The sequence below is a fragment of the Leptonychotes weddellii genome, chromosome 6 (genome assembly GCF_054177405.1).
Source record: "Leptonychotes weddellii isolate Sample4059 chromosome 6, ASM5417740v2, whole genome shotgun sequence".
Classification (NCBI taxonomy): Eukaryota; Metazoa; Chordata; class Mammalia; order Carnivora; family Phocidae; genus Leptonychotes; species Leptonychotes weddellii.
The window spans coordinates 64,807,615-64,823,111 of record NC_138374.1 but is presented as its reverse complement, the minus strand read 5'-3'; positions in this window follow the sequence as shown (position 1 = coordinate 64,823,111).

Below are 15,497 nucleotides of genomic sequence, written 5' to 3'. Positions count from 1 at the left end.
AAAAATAAATCCACATTTACATGGTCAATCAATCTACAACAAAGGAGGCAAGAATACAATGAGGAAAAGACAGTCTCTTCAATAAATGATGCTGGGAAAACTGGACAGCCACATACAAAAGAATGCAACTGGACCACTCTCTTACACCATACACAAAAACAAATTCAGAATGAATTAAAGACCTAAATGTGAGACCTGAAACCATAAAACTCCTAAAAGAAAACAGGCAATAATCTTTTAGACATCAGCCTTAGCAACATTCTTCTGGATAAGTCACGTTAGGCAAAGGAAACAAAAGCTAAAATAAAATATTGGGATTAAATCAAACTGAAAAGCTTTTGCATGGCAAAGGAAACGAACAAAATGAAAAGGCAACCTACTGAGTAGAAGATATTTTCAATCATATAAGGGGTTAACATCCAAAATATATAACAAACTCACAACTCAAAACCAAAAAATCCCTAAATATCCAATTAAAAGTGGGCAGAAGACCTCAGTAGACATTTTTCCATAGATGGCCAACAGGTACATGAAAAAATGCTCAACATCACCAGGGAAACCACCAGGGAAATGCAAATAAAAACCACAGTGACATGATACTTTATGTGGAAAACCAAAAAGACTCCACCCACAAATTACTAGAACTCATACAGCAATTCAGTAATGTGTCAGGATACAAAATCAATGCACAGAAATCAGTTGCCTTTCTATACACTAAGAGAAATTAGGGAATCAATTCCGTTTACAATAGCACCAAAAACCATAAGATACCTCAGAATAAACCTAACCAAAGAGGTAAAGGATCTATACTCTAGGAACTACAAAACACTTATGAAAGAAATTGAAGAAGACACAAAAAGATGGAAAAACTTTCCATGCTCATGGATCGGAAGAATAAACATTGTGAAAATGTCTATGCTGCCCAGAGCAATCTATACTTTCAACACCATCCCAATCAAAATACCAATGGCATTTTTCAAAGTGCTGGAACAAACAATCCTAAAATTTGTATGGAACCAGAAAAGACTCCGAATCACCAAGGAAATGTTGAAAAAGTAAAACAAAACTGGGGGCATCACGTTGCCTGATTTCATACTATATTACAAAGCTGTGATCAGCAAGACAGCATGGTACTGACACAAAAACAGACACATAGATCAATGGAACAGAATAGAGAGCCCAGATATGGACCCTCAACTCTATGGTCAAGTAATCTTCGACAAATCAGGAAAAAATATGCAATGGAAAAAAAACAGTCTCTTCAATAAATGGTGCTGGGGAAATTGGACAGCTATATACAGAAGAATGAAACTCAACCATTCTCTTACACCATACACAAAGATAAACTCTAAATGAATGAAAGACCTCATTCATTTGTGAGACAGGAATCCATCAAAATCCTAGAGGAGAACATAGGCAGTAATCTCTTCAACATCGGCCACAGCAAATTCTTTCAAGACATGCAAGGCAAGGGAAAAAAAGCAAAAAGGAACTATTGGGACTTCATCAAGATAAAAAGCTTCTGCACAGCAAAGGAAACAGTCAACGAAACAAAGAGGCAACCCACAGAATGGGAGAAGATATTTGCAAATGACACTACAGATAAAGGGCTGGTATCCAAGATCTATAAAGAATTTATCAAACTCAACACCCAAAAAACAAATAATCAAGTCAAAAATGGGCAGAAGACATGAACAGACACTTTTCCAAAGGAGACATATGAATGGCTAACAGACACATGAAAAAATGTTCATCATCATTAGCCATCAGGGAAATTCAAAATCAAAACCACATTGAGATACCACCTTACACCGGTGAGAATGGCAAAAATTAACAAGGCAGGAAACAACAAATGTTGTTGGAGAAGATATGAAGAAAGGGAAACTCTCTTACAGTGTTGGTAGGAATGCAAGCTGGCACAGCCATTTTGGAAAAGAGTATGGAGATTCCTCAAAAAAATTAAAGGTTCCCTATGACCTAGCAATTGCACTACTGGGTATTTACCCCAAAGATACAGATACAGTGAAAAGAAGGGGCACGTGCACCCCAATGTTCATAGCTGCAATGTCCACAATAGCCAAACTGTGGAAGGAGCCGAGATGCCCTTCAACAGACGAATGGATAAAGAAGATGTGGTCCATATATACAATGGAATATTTCTCAGCCATCAGAAAGAATGAATAATACCCACCATTTGCATTGACATGGATGGGACTGGAGGAGATTATGCTAAGTGAAATAAGTCAAGCAGACAAACACAAGAATCATATGGTTTCACTCATATGTGGAACATAAGGAATAGCATGGAGGACATTAAGAGAAGGAAGGGAATAATGAAGCGGGGGAAATCAGAGGGAGAGATGAACCATGAGAGACTATGGACTCTGAGAAACAAACTGAGGGTTTTAGAGGGGAGGAGGGTGGGGGGATGGGTTAGCCTGGTGATGGGTATTAAGGAGGGCACGTATTGCAATGAATACTGGGTGTTATATGCAAATAATGAATCATTGAACGCTACATCAAAAACAAATAATGTAATGTATGGTGATTAACAAAACATAATAAAAAAAACTAATGAAGTACAGGACTAATATAACATAATTAAAAAAACAAAAAACAAAACCACAGTGAAATATCATCTCATACCAATCAACAAGAATGACTAGTATCAAAAAGACAAGAAAGAACAAGTATTGACAAGGATGTGGGGAAAGCAGAGCCCTCATGCACTGGAATGTAAATCAGTGCAGCCACTATGGAAAACAGTATGGAGATTCCTCAAAAAGCTAAAAAATTGAACTACCATATGATCCAGTGTTTCCAGTGCTGGGTATTTACCAAAGAAAACAAATATACTAATTCGAGAAGATATATGCACCCTCATTTATTGCAGCATTATTTACAAAAGCCAAGATATGGAGCAACCTAAGGTCCATTGATAGATGAATGGATAAAGAAGATGTTGTGTACACACACACACACAAGCACACGGAATATTACTCAGTCATAAAAAAGAATGAAATCTTGCCATTTGTGACAATATGAATATACCTAGAGGGTAGATGCTAAGTGAAATAAGTCAGTGAAAGAGAAAGACCATATGATTTCACTCATATGTGGAATTTAAAAAACAAATGAATGAACAAACAAACAAAACCAGAAACAGAGTCATAAATACAATGAACAAACTAGTGATGGCCAGAGGGGAGGGGGTGGGAGGATGGGCAAAACAGGTGAAGGGGATTAAGAGGTACAAACTTCCAGTTATAAAACACATAAGTCACAGGGATGAAAAGTACAACATAAGAAACATAGTCTATAATATTCTAATAACTTTGTATGGTGACAGATGGTAACTACATTATAGATGGTAAGTTTGTATGGTGACAGATGGTGAGCATTGTGTAAATATAGAATTGTCCAATCACTATGTTGTACATCTGAAACAACTATACTTCAATTTGAAAAAGTAAATGTAATTTATTCAAAGTACACAAAATTTGAATATATATTCCCAACAATGTAGATGGAAGTCCATGTAAAGAATTGAAAATTAAAATTATTTTTACATACATTCATAGTATAGTTATTCTAAAATATTCAAACTTATTAAAATTTAAAAGGTAAAACAAATGATAATGGCTATGAAACAAAAAAATTTTCATTAAAAGTTAAATTGTATTTAATTTTCTGAAAATTGAATATCAAATGTTTTTATAAAACTGTAGCTATTTGCAAGTTTAGTGTACAAATTTCATCTCATTGCCAAGGGAACAAAGTGGCATCACGTTTCATTCTTGTTAAATCTAGACCACTATGCATACACCTTTGATTATGAATTGCTTAACATTGAAGATGTTCTTTAGTCACCAAATGCAACTGTTATGAATATTACATTAAATTGTGGGTATCTTCAAAACCATGAATTGGAACACAAATGGGAGCTTGCCACTCCTGGGAAAAGATATATCATGATATAGGAATTGATTGCATTCATGGGACCCAGTAAGGATGATTTGACCAGTTAATTTAATTCGTTCTCTAACCTAAGCACTTCTGCTGTGCAGATCTTCCCTGGACAGCAAAGCATCTACATGTGGCTATCAACAGTATTTGGATACAGTTTCAGATCATATTCAGATCTGTTTGAAGGACCTACACCCAGTCACAAGAGCTATTTAGGATTGAGTCCCCAACTGAAGACTGGATCCAGTGACTGAACAACCCATTCTTGTTTTAGACAATCCTCTGAAAAGATAAATCATGCTTTATTTTAAAGACGTCTTATGTTCATTCAATATATTCTTTTTCTGCAAATGTATTTCTGACCTCTGGGTTCAATAGCTTCATTCAGTGTTGGGTTTGGTTCAGCACTCGGTGAATCTTGGTAGTCGATCTGTTCACCTTCATCACTGATCGATTGTGTGTTAGTTGGAACCCCTTTTAGATTGAGGGGAAAGGGTGGGAATTATAGCTGAGTGGGATTCTGTGTGCGGGAGTTCTCCCAGGCCCACGGGTAGGTCTCCTGTGTCAGAACTTCTGCAGGGAATAATCCCTGTGTGGCAGAATCAGCTGCATCATTTCTTTTCCCGATTCAACTTTTCTGGGTTGAGGGGGCCCTGTTAGCTCACCTTAGCTGCCGTCCCGTCACCATCTCAACCAAATAGAGCTCTTCCCTGGCAGGTGAATCCTTCTGGTGAGCAAGCATTCTAGGATTTACCCCTAGGGGCACACATCATGACTGCCTGCTTTCCTCTGGCTTAGCTGTTTGCATTAGGATCCAGTGCCCAGTGCTGCCCCTTTATGTTTTGATCTCAGTGTGGCATTTCTTTGGAGCCATGTAAGGGCAGTAGCTTCTACTCTTGACTATACTTTCTCTGGAGTGTGTTTTAAATTGCAGTTTTATTTGCTTAGTTTTCTTTCCATAAGTAAAATCCCATCTTGTTTCTATTCCTGAGAATTCTTCAGTACTCCTGACCCTCCATTTTCAGTACTTGGAATGGAAGTATGTACTTCCTCCTTCATTTCAATCTGATCTCTTTCCTTGCTTTTCTCTTCCTTGTTTAAAAAAAATATATATTTCATTTTTTTTTTTTAAGAGCAGTCTCAAGTTCTCAGCAAAATTGAGAGGAAAGCACAGAGATTTCCTATATACACCCTGCCTCCACACATGCATGCACAGCCTCTCCCCTTGTCGACATCACTAACCAGAGTGGTGCCTTGGTTACAACTGATGACACATAATGATCACTCAATGTCCAGTTTAACATTAGGGTTCACAACCCCAATTGTTAAATCCTTCTTGGTCATGGTGTGTAAGTCTTTTTATACACTGTTGGATTCAATTTGCTAATACTTTGTTAAGGATGTATGAGTCAATGTTCATGAGAGATTTTGGTCTGTAGACTTCTTATAATATCTTCATCTGATTTGGGTATTAGGGTAATAATACTGACCACATAGAATGAGTTAGGAAGTATTTCCTCTACCTTTATCCTCTGAAAAAGATTTGGTATCATTTCTTTCTTAAACATTTGGTAGAATTCACTAGTGAACCCATCTGGGCCTGGTGCTTTTGGTTTTGGATGGTTATTAATTATTAATTAATTTCTTTAATATGTATAAGCATATTCAAATTCTCTTTATTCTCGTGTGAGTTTTGGCTATTGTGTCTTTCAAGGAATTAGTCCATTTTATCTAGGTTATCAAATTTGTGGGCAAAGAATTATTCATAGTATTCCTTTATTATTTTTTTTTAAATTTCTATGGGATCTGTAGCAATGCACCCTCTTTTTATTTCTGATATTAGTAATTTGTGTCCTCTCGCTCTCTTCTTTTTTCTTAGTTAGCTGGCTAGAAGCTTATTGATTTATTTATCTTTTTTAAGAACCAGATTTTGGTTTTGTTGATTTTCTGTTTTCAGTGTTATTGATTTCTGCTCTTTGTTTCCTTCTGCTTCTTTTAGATTTAATTTGCTCTTCTTTTTTCTAGTTTCCTAAGGTGAAAACTTAGATTGATTTTAGATCTTTCGTCTTTTCAATATATGCATTCAATACGATATTTTCTCTATAAGCACTGCTTTTGCTACATCCCATGAATTTTGGTAAGTTCTGTTTTCATTTTCATTTAGTTCAAAAATATTTTAAAATTTCTTTTGAGATATCTTCTTTCGTCCATATGTTATTTACAACTGTATTGTTTAATCTCCATGTATTAAGAGATTTTCCAATTATTTTTCTGTTACTGATTTCTAGTCTAATTCCATTGTGGTCCCCGTGCAGGCATTGTATAATTTATATTCTTTTAAATTTGTTAGGGTATGTTTATGGCCCAGAATATGGCCTATCTCAGCAAATGTTTCATGTGAGCTTGAGAAGAATATCTATTCTGCTGTTGTTGGATGAGGTAGTCTACAGATGTCAATTATCGCCAGCTGATTGATGGTATTGTTGAGTTCAACTCTGCCCTTACTGATTTTCTGCCTGTTGAATCTGACCATTTCTTATTGTGGGTCACCTAAGCACAAGAATCACTCAACTTACTTAAAAGCAGCAAGAGAAAAATAATTTGTTATGTAAAAGGGAACCCTCAAAAGACTATGAGCAGATTTTTCAGCAGAAACTATGCAGGCAGAAGGGAGTGGCACTATATACTCAAAATGCTGAAAGAAAAATAACTTCCATCCAAGAATACTCTACCAGGCAAAATTAACATTCAGAAATGAAGGAGAGGGAGTGTTGCAGACAAGCAAAAGTGAAAGGAGCTCATCACCACTAAACCAGTCTTACAAGAAATGCCAAGCGAACTTCTTTAAGTTGTAAAGAAAGGGGGCTAATTAGTAATAAGAAAACATATGAAAGTATAAATATCACTGGTAAAGGTAAATATGTAGTAAAAGTAGTGGATTGATTACTTATAAAGCTAGTATAAAGATTAAAAGACAAAAGTAGTAAAAATAACTAACTACAATAATTAGTTAAGGGATATACAAGATAAAAAGATACAAAATGTGACATCAAAAATATAAAATGTGGGGAGAGGGAGAGTAAAAATGTAGAGCTTTAGAATGCATTAAACTTAAGTTGCTATCAATTGAAAACAGACTGTTATAAACATAAGTTATTATATGTAAGCCTCAGGATAACCACAAAACAAAAGCCTATAGTAGATACACAAAAGAAAATGGAATCTAAACATAACAGTAAAGAAACACATCAAACCACAAAGGAAGAGAGCAAGAGAAGTAGAAAGAAACAGTAACTACAAAACAGCCAGAAAGCAATTAACAAAATGACAATAAGTACATACCTATCAATAATTACTTTAAATGTAAATGGATTAAATTCTCTAATTAAAAGACATAGAGTAACTGAATGGATTAAAAAAACAAGACATATCTACATGCTGCCTATAAGAGACACACACAGACTGAAAGTGAAGTTGTGGAAAAAGATATTTCATGAAAGTGGAAACCAAAAGAAAGATGGGGTAGCTATATTTATATCAAAGTTGACTTTAAAACAAAGACTGTAATAACAGACAAAGAAGGGCATTACATAATGACACAGGGATCACTCAAACAGGAGAATTTAACATATGGAGTTGTTTATATACCCAACATAGGAGCACCTAAATATATAATACAAATATTAACACACATAAAGGGAGAAATAGACAGCAATACAACAATAGGAGGGGACTTTAATACCACTTACATCAGTGGTAGTTCACCCAACAGAAAATCAGTAAGGAAACATCAGCCATAAATGACACCTTAGAACAGATGGACTTAACCAATACATACAGAACATTCCATCCAAAAGCAACAGAATACACATCTTCTCAAGCACATATGGAACATTTTCGAGGCTAGATTATATGTTAGACCACAAAATAAGTCTTCAGAAATGTAAGAAGACTGAAATCATACCAGGCCTCTTTTCTAACCACAATGGTATGAAACTAGAAATCAATTACAGTAAGATTGGAAAATCCACAAATATATGGAGATTAAACAACATGCTACTGAGTTACCAATGAGCCAACAAATAAATCAAAAGAGGAATCAAAAAATACCTTGAGATAAATGAAAATGGAAATACAACACCAAACTTATGGGAGTTCTAAGAGGAATTTATAGTGATAAATACCTATATAAAGAGTCAAAAGGGGGGAGCTTGGGAAAATGGTGTAGGAGGACCCTAAGCTCACCCTGTCACATCTCCATGACTAGATATCACTCATTTGTGGAAATAAACCAGAGGGTGATCTGAAGACTGGCAGAACAAACTCCACAACTAAATGTGGAGAAGAAGCCACATCTGACAGGTTAAGAAGGGCAGAAACAGTGGTTGGGAGCTGCCCTCAGGAAGGAGGGAGCTGTGGCATGAAGAGGGGAAAGAAATGGTTCCTCACACCAGGGAGCCCACATGGGGAAGATGAATGCCTACAATGTCTAGATTTGCAAACCAGAGGGGCTGAATTCCCTGAGTGTATATAACCAGTGGGACATGGAGCCTTGAAATTTAAAAGTCAGCTGACACAGCGCTGAGCAAACCAGGAGGGTGAGTGATAGCTGGGTCTCTGCCCTTAAAAAGATTGCAGCCTGAGGAGAGGCAACCTAGAAGCAAGAGTTTGCACAACACCAGGGGCAAATGAGACAAAGATCTGTTTATACTGATTTCAGAGCATGTTGAGGGGCTTTTCTGGGGACAAAGGAGCTGGCAGGCAGCATTTCCCTTCCTCACCCCCCAGTATAAACACAGAGCTACCTGCAGGAGGCAGCACTGCTCAGACACTTGCTACCTACCTAACCTGCTAGCAGTGCACCCCACCCATGCATTCTGAGGACTTGCCCACTCTAAGCCTGCTGGCCTTGACCCTGGGCTCAGTGCAAATTTTGTTAAAGCCGTGCATGTGCCCTGTTCAGCTACCATGCACACACTGCACACCATGCCACTGCCATTCAGGGAATCTGGCATAGGACTAGCAGGTTAAGACAAATTTTGCTAACATCACCACCCTGCCCCAAGCCCTCCTGCAGTCACCCTCCTTCAGAGCTGGCCTGCCTGGGTCTCACTACCACAACAGGGAGCAAACACAACCCACAACAGGCAGAGGAGAGTCAGTACAGACGTCTGGACTGAAAGGAAAAGTGACTCAGACACAACAGCAACACAGAGGAGACTCCCCTGAAGTGCCAAGTTCTGGGGAACAGGGGACACTGCCCTGCAGGACACTACAGGGCTCTTCTTTATAAAGCCACTAATTTCAAGAGAAGATGTAGCTAACTCTCCTAACATACAGAAACAGACATAGAGAGGCAGGCAAAATGAGGAGACAGAGGAATATGTCCCAAATTCAAGAACAGGACAAAATCACAGCTGGGGATCTAAGCAAAACAGAAATAAGTAATATGACTGATAGAAAATTTAAAGTAATGATCATAAAGATACTCACTGGACTTCAGAAAAGGGTAGAGGACATCAGCGATACCCTTGGCAAAGAGATAAAAAGTAGAACATCAGAAATGAAGAACTCAGTAAATGAAACTTAAAATACAATAGATGGAATAAATAGTAGGCTACAGGAAGCAATGACCTGGAGAACAGAGTAATGGAAAGCAATCAAGCTGAACAGGTGAGAGACAAATACTGCATAATGAGAACAGACTTAGCGAACTCAGTGACTCCATCAAGCATAATATCATTCACATTATAGGGATCCCAGAAGAAGAGAGAGAAAGGAGGGCAGAAAATGTATTTGAAGAAATATTAGCTGAAAACTTTCTGAATCTGGGGAGTAGAAACAGAGATTCGGATTCTGGATGCACAGAGATCCCCCAACAAATTCAGCCCAAGTAGGTTCACATCAACATAGTAATTAGAGTGGCCAAAAATACTGATAAAGAATTTTAAAGTTTGCAAGAGAAAAGATGAAAGTTACATACAAGGGAAACTCCATAAAGCTAGCTGGAGATTTTTCAGCAGAAATTTTGCAGGCCAGAGGAGAATGGCACAATATATTCAAAATGCTGAAAGGGAAATATCTGAAGCCAAGAATACTCTATCCAGTAAGGCTATCATTCAGACTAGAAGGAGGGATAGTAGCCCAGACAAACAAAAGTTAGAAGAATTCATGTCATGACCATTAAACCAGCCCTACAAGAAATATTAAAGAGGACTATGAGTGGAAAACAAACAAAAATAAATAAGTAAAAGAAAAAAAAAAAAGCACAGAAGAAAAAAATAGTATATCTGTAAAAATCAGTCAAGAAAAGCACAAAATTAAAGAGTGTAAAATATGATACCAAATATCTGAAGTATGGAGGGGAGAGGAGTAAAGAACGAACTCAAAATTAAGCGACCATCAGTTTAATATAGACTGCTATATGCAGAAGATGTTATATATAAAACAAATGGTAACCACAAATCAAAAAATAGTAATAGATATGCAAAAAATAAAGAGTAGGGAATTCAAGTATATCTCTAAAAACCAGCAAACCATGAAAGAGAGAAAGAGAAGAAAGGACCAGAGAAAAAACAACCACAAAACCAGTAACAAAATGGCAATAAATACATATCTATCTATCCATCACTTTGAATGTAATGGACTAAATGCTCCAATCAAAAGACACAGGGTGACAGAGTGGGTAAAAAACAAGACCCATCTATATGCTGCCTACAAGAGACTCATTTCAGACCTAAAGACACCCACAGATTGTAAGTGAGAGGATAGAAAAACATCTATCAGGCACTTGGATATCAAAATAAAGCCAGGGTAGCAATACTTATATAGGACAAAATAGACTTTAAAACAAAGTCTGTAGGGGTGCCTGGGTGGTGCAGTCAGTTGAGCACCTGACTCTTGGTTTCAGCTGAGGTCATAATCTCAGGGCCGTGAGATCGAGCCCTGTGCCGGTCTTGGTGCTCAGTGTAGAGTCTGCTTCAGTTTCTCTCTCCCTCTGCCCACTCTGCCACCATGTGTGCTCTCTATCTCTCTCTAAAATAAATAAATCAATCTTTTTTTTAAAAAAAAGTCTGTAAAAAGAGACAAAGAAGGACACTATATAATAATAAAGGGAAATAAAAGAGGATATAACAATTGTAAATATTTATGCACCCAATATGGGAGCACCCAAATACATATAACAGTTAATAACAAATATAAAGGAACTAATTGATGGTAATACAAAAATATTAGGGACTTTAACACCCCACTTACATTGATGGATACATCATCCAAACAGAAAATCAACAAGTAAACAATGGCTTTGTATAACACAGTGGACCAGATGGATTTAACAGATATATTCAGAACATTCCAACCTAAAACAACAGAATACATATTCTTTTCCAGTGCACACAGAGCATCCTCCAGAATAGATCACATATTAGGCCACAAAAGAAGCCTCAACAAATTCAAAAAGATCTGTCATATCATGCATCTTTTCTGACCACAATGCTATGAAACTAGAAGTCAACCACAAGAAAAAAAATCTGGAAGGAACACAAATACAGGGAGGTTAAATAACATGCTACTAAACAAGAATGGGTGAGCCAAGAAATCAAAGAAGAAATAAAACCAAATGAAAATGAAAACACCATGGTCCAAAACTTTTGGGATGCAGAAAAATGGTGCTAAGAGGGAAGTTTATAGCAATACAGGCTTACCTCAAGAAGCAAGAAAAATCTCAAACAATTTAACCTTAACATAAAGGAACTAGAAAAAAAAATGACAAACAAAACCCTAATCCAGCAGACAGAAGGAAATCATAAAGATTAGAGCAAAAATAAATAATATAGAAACTAAAAAAATCCCATAGAACGGACTGATGAAACTAGTAGCTGGTTCTTTGGGGAAAAAAAAAAAAAATCAACAAAATTGGTAAACCTCTAGCCAGACTTAGAGAGAGAACGAGAGACAGAGAGAGAGAGAAAGGACTCCAACAAAATCACGAGTGAAAGAGGACAAATAACAACCAACACTACAGAAATACAAATAATTATAAGAGATTATGAAAAACTATATGCTAACAAACTGGACAACCTAGAAGAAATGAGTAAGTTCCTAGAAACACATAACCAACCAAAACTGAATCAGGAAGAAATAGAAAATTTGAACAGACCAATTATCAGCAAGGAGATTGAATTAGTAATCAAAACTCTCCCAACAAACAGGGGTGTCTGGGTGGCTCAGTCAGTTAAGCATCCAACTCTTGATTTTGGTCTCAGGGTCATGAGATTGAGCCCTGCGATAGACTCCACAATGGGTGTGGGGGGAGGGAGAGAGAGAGAGGGAGAAAACAAAACAGTTTCCCAACAAACAATAGTTCAGGACCAGATGGCTTCACAGGAAAATTCTACCAAGTATTTTAAAGAAGAGTTAATACCGATTCTTCTCAAACTATTAAAAAAAAATAGAAGAAAAAAGAAAACTTCCAAATTCATTTATGAGGCCAATATCACCCTGACACCAAAACCAGATAAAGACACCACAAATAAACAGAACTACAGGCCAATATCTCTAATGAACATCAACGCAAAAATCCTCCACAAAATACTAGTAAACAGAATCCAACAATATATTAAAAAAATCATTCACCATGATTAAGTGGGATTTATTCCCAGGATGAAAGTGTGATTCAATATTTGCAAATCAATCAACGTGATACATCACATCAATAAGAGAAAGGATAAAAAGCATATGATCATTTCAATAGACACAGAAAAAGCATTTGACAATGTACAAAGGACAAAAGACAAAAGTACAAAAGGTACAGAAAAAGCATTTGACAAAGTACAATATCCATTCATGATAAAAGTCCTAAACAAAGTAGGTTTAAAACATATCTCAACATAACAAAGCCCATTTAAGTAAAACACACAGTGAACATCACACTCAATGGGAAAAAACAGAGTTTCCCCCCTATGCTCAGGAACAAGACAAGGATGTCTACTCTTACCACTTTTATCCAACATAGTACTGGCACTCCTAGCCCCAGCAATCAGACAACAAAATGAAATAAACAACATTCAAATTGGTAAGAAGTAAAACTTTCACTATTTGCAGATGACATGAAACTCTATTTAGAAAACCTGGAACCCTCCACCAAAAAACCGCTAGAACTGATAAAAGAGTTCAATAAATTTGCAGGATACGAAATCAATGTACAGAAGTCTGTTGTGTTTCTATACACTAATAATGAAGCAGCAGAAAGAGAAATTAAGAAAACAATCCCATTTACAATTGCACCAAAAATAATAAGATACTTAGGAATAAACCTAACCAAAGAGGTGAAAGACCTGTACTCTGAAAATTATAAAACGTTGATGAAAGAAATTGAAGATGACAGAAAGAAATAAAAGGACATTCCATGCTCATGGATTGGAAGAACAAATATTGTTAAATTGTCTGTACTACCCAAAGCACTCCACACATTTAATGCAATCCCTAATTTTTTCACAGAACTAGAACAAACCATCTTAACATTTATATGGAAAGACAAAGACCCTGAATAGTCAAAGCAATATTGAAAAGGGAAAGCAAAGCTGGATGTACAACAATTCCAGATTTCAAGTTATATTACAAAGCTGTAGTAATCAAAACAGTATGGTACTGGCACAAAAACAGACACACAGATCAATGGAACAGAATAGAAAGGCTAGAAATAAACCTACAATTATATGGTCAATTAATCTCTGACAAAGGAAGAAAGAATATCCAATGGGAAAAAGACAGTCTCTTCAACAAATAGTGTTGCAAAAACTGGTCAGCTACATGTAAAAGAATGAACCTGGACCATTTTCTTACACCATACACAAAAATAAGCTCAAAATTGGTTAAAGACCTAAATATGAGACCTGAGAAGAGAGCAGAGGCAGTAAGGTCTCTGACATTAGCCATAGCAACATTTTTTCTAGGTAGGTCTCTAAAGGCAAGGGAAACAAAAGCAACATAAACTATTGGGACTACATCAAAATAAAAAGCTTCTGCACAGTGAAGAAAGCAATCAACAAAACTAAAAGGCAGCCTATGGAATGGGAGAAGATATCTGCAAATGACATATTGGATAAAAGGTTAGTATCTAAAATATATAAAGAACTTACACAACTCAACACCCAAAAAAACAAATAATCCAATTAAAAAACAGGCAGAAGACATGAACAGACATTTCTCCAAAGAAGACATCCAGATGGCCGACAGACATGAGAAGATGCTCAACATCACTCATCGTCAGGGAAATACAAATCAAAACTACAATAAGGTATCACCTCACACCTGTCAGAATGGCTAAAATCAACAACACAAGATACAGCAAGTATTGGCAAGGTTGTAGAGAAAAAGGAACCCTCGTGCACTGTTGATGGGAATGCACACTGGGGCAGCCACTGTGGAGAACAGTATGGAGTTTCCTCAAAAGTTAAAAATAGAGCTATCCTATGATCCATTAATCACACTACTGGGTATTTACCCAAAAAATACAACAAACACGAATTCAAAGGGATACATGCACTCCTATGTATATTGCAGTATTATTTACAATAGCCAAATTATGGAAGCAGCCCAAGTGTCCATGGTTTGATGAATGGATAAAGAAGATGTGAGATGTGTGTGTGTGTGTATACATATATATGTATATAGATATATGTATATATATGTATATATATGAATATATGGATATATATGGTGTATATATATATAGTGATTCAACAATTCCATACATCACCCTGTGCTCACTAGGACAAGTGCCCTCCTGAATCCCTGTCACCTATTTCCCCTATCCATCTCCCTCTGGTAACCATCAGTTTGATCTCTATAGTTAAGAGTCTGTTTCTTCAATATATTCAATCTCCTTGCTGGTAATTGGTCTGTTCAAATTTTCAATTTCTTCCTGATTCAGTTTTGGTTGGTTACGTGTTTCTAGGAATTTATCCATTTCTTCTAGGTTGTCCAATTCATTGGCATATAGTTTTTCATAATATTCTCTTACAATTGTTTGTATTACTGTGGTGTTGGTTGTTATTTGTTCTCTTTCACTCATGATTTTGTTTGAGTCCTCTCTCGCTCTCTCTGATGAGTTTGGCTAGAGATTTATCAATTTTGTTGATCTTTTCAAAGAACCAGCTCCTCGTTTCCTTGATCTGTTTTATATCTATATGTGTATCTATATCTATACTCAGCCATAAAAAAGAATGAAATCTTGCCATTTGCAATGATATGGATGGAGCTAGAGAGTATTATGCTAAGGGAAATAAGTCAGTAGAGAAAGACAAATATCATATGATTTCACTCATGTGGAATTTAAGAAACAAAACACATGAGCAAAGGGAAAAAATAAGAGAGAAACCAAGAAACAGACTCTTAACTATAGAGATCAAACTGATGGTTACCAGAGGGAGATGGATGGGGGAAATAGGTGACAGGGATTCAGGAGGGCACTTGTCCTAGTGAGCACAGGGTGATGTATGGAATTGTTGAATCACTACATTTTATGC